Raw genomic sequence first — 2,588 nt, 5'->3', positions numbered from 1 at the left:
GATGGAAGCTTCCAAGAAGTTACATAAGTTAAATATGAACCAGAGTACGTGGATGTGCAGAAACCATGTCAGATGTTGACAATCATCATGCCGCATCAATCAAGCATGCAGGGACTTGTCTTGTTTTCCTTAAACTTTGCAAAAGCAAGAGAAGAAAACAACGCCCTTACTTGTTCATTGTTATAGTCATAAAGCAATGTGATTGGTCAGGTCAATGACAAAAATGTTTCAGATGTCACTGGGCATATGGAAGATGTTCATATAAAGCTAGAATAAATGCAGTAAGCAAAGCTTTGTCTTGCATAGATCAATGTGCACCTCCACATTCTCATGAGTCACACTTCATATGCCTTCTAGCAGTGTTGCAGTACTCATACTCATACTCCAGTACATTTCGTACTCATGGAAATGTACTTGACTACACCACTGCCTTTTAAGTACAATGTATGCTAATATTGACTGCAATGAGTGGTACAATCAAACGATACCATTGCAAGGTGATCCATACCATATTGTAAGTATATTCTCAAGGAAGTGGAGGGAAAATATAGCACTCCACGGATCACTAAGTGAAACTCTTTTTACTGTACCACACGTTAGAACAGTCAATATTTACTTTGTATAAACACCTCACCTACAGATACACCGACAGCTGATTATATACTCCTAATGCAAGACAATATTTATTCAATTTGTGTGTACTGAAATTCACTTGTTATTGCACTTCTGCAATCTTCCCCTTGACAAAATGTTCACACTGGTGTTGCGCTATCAAGAAATGGTCTGCAAGAGCACCCACATCAACACAGACCTCCAGTTGCAGTGATGTAGTTCTTTAGTTGCTGTGCTTTTAGCACTTTGGGTCATGGACTAGTCTTTTGGACAATAGGCGGTAGTACAGTAACAACAAGTGAAGCTTAAAGCATTATTCATACTTGCATAGGTTTGTCTGGGAAGCAAAAGCAGCTACCCTGCACACACGGCACACGCATGAGGCACGTAAACCAGTCAGTGCTACCAGGACAGAAGTACCCCATAATTAGCTCTGAAACCCTGAGCTATGCAACAATTGCACATGCAAGTCGGGTTGCTAGTGGTACCACACTGCAACCTTCAAGAATGACAGTATATACGCATTTCATGGGAGGGATGTTCCATGGAATTCCAATGAATTTCTTCCAATGGAACTAATGAATTATGTATGGGTGTAACAGAACAAATACAACATGGTTCATTTCGGGTAAGTAGTGTATTACTTGTCCACGTTAGGAGGTATGGTAGTCCACATCAGCCCACCTTGGCACCAGTGATTTCACACTACCTCCTCTCACTCAGTGTAACTTGCCACTACTATTTCTCTGATCATGTTGCAATTTGTACAATACCATCAGCTGACACAATCTATGGGTGAGATGTTTAAGAGACTGGGCTCATGAAGAGCCAGTGCACATGCCTGAGGCTTAATGGCTTGTTACACCAGCGTGGAATTGACCACATCATGAGTCCGAGGTGTCGATATTGCCTGCGGTGCTGAAGGTCTAAGGTAGGTTGGGTGACTTTGTTGCGTCGTGTGCTGAAGACTGAACTGACGGGGTTGCTGCCGGTGCGGTTCTTTCTGGGGAGGGGCATTAATTGTGGCGTTGATTTCCAGGGTCTGTGTACAGGCAGAAATGCAAAGAAAATTATTGTTAAAAAGATTACTTTTTGTTCCAAAATTTCATATTGCAATTCTCAGGCAATTGGGCATGTTTCCAAGTGCATAAACAAAACCTGGAAATGTACATGTACATGCATTTTAATAGCATTCAGGTAAAATGCAACAACATTTTCCACATGAAATCCTCTGTATTACAAAAATACATGACCAATGCACAAACACAAAAACACGTATTTCAAGAAGCAATTAGGAAGAAACTACATTACTGCCATAGAGCTACACTGAATTACTAGAGTGCTGACTCGATGTACAAAGTGATGGCTGATGGGCGCATCCATGTTTGTGCACAAACCTATGGAAAACTCAAACTTTTGTACGGCTATTTGTATCTGCGTTTGTATTCCATACAGGTGTGCTATCAAAGCCGATACACTCAAACTGAAATGCACAGTAAATTGAGTGTTTCATTTGCTCTGCGAAAATGTGTGCGCATATCTGCTGCAGCTGATTTTTGCCGTGACGTTTTTTAACCGTCATAATGCGCTTAACTTGCTTGCGTACATGTATGTAGCACTTGCACGTTGCATTTAGAGTACACTTTCAAAATGCAATCCATCTAATTTCATTATGTTCTACAAACACGAACGTGAATTCAAAATGGCTGTGAGCAAGATGGTATAAAGTATCTCCATCCCAAGCTGGAGATATGATCCCAATTTCAGACCAAAGACCCAGGCAGGGGTAGCTTCCACCGCCGTGACACAAGTTTCACCTCCCCCTTACCCCCCCCCTTCCCTCCCCGATAGACGTCACACGGAAAAGGTTACAGTTACTTAACAAAAACTTCGATGAAAACCGGCGTCTTCTCTCTTCGCAGCATTCAAAAGCTCCCTGTGGCAGAAAAAAAGAGCAAGTATACATTGTAAATTCA

At 41.5% G+C, this 2,588-nt stretch overlaps 1 long non-coding RNA gene across 1 annotated transcript in view; it reads right to left on the bottom strand.

The window, feature by feature from the left end:
• Positions 1-896: 896 nt before the first annotated feature.
• LOC119721847 overlaps positions 897-2,588 on the bottom strand; it is a 5,729-nt gene continuing 4,037 nt past the window's right edge. Inside the window, exon 2 of the long non-coding RNA XR_005270316.1 lies at positions 897-1,654. This is a non-coding gene — a long non-coding RNA (uncharacterized LOC119721847). The remainder of the gene's footprint in view (positions 1,655-2,588) is intronic.

This window comes from Patiria miniata, unplaced genomic scaffold (assembly GCF_015706575.1).
Source record: "Patiria miniata isolate m_02_andy unplaced genomic scaffold, ASM1570657v1 HiC_scaffold_14, whole genome shotgun sequence".
NCBI lineage: Eukaryota > Metazoa > Echinodermata > Asteroidea > Valvatida > Asterinidae > Patiria > Patiria miniata.
This window is presented reverse-complemented; position numbering and strand designations above follow the sequence as displayed.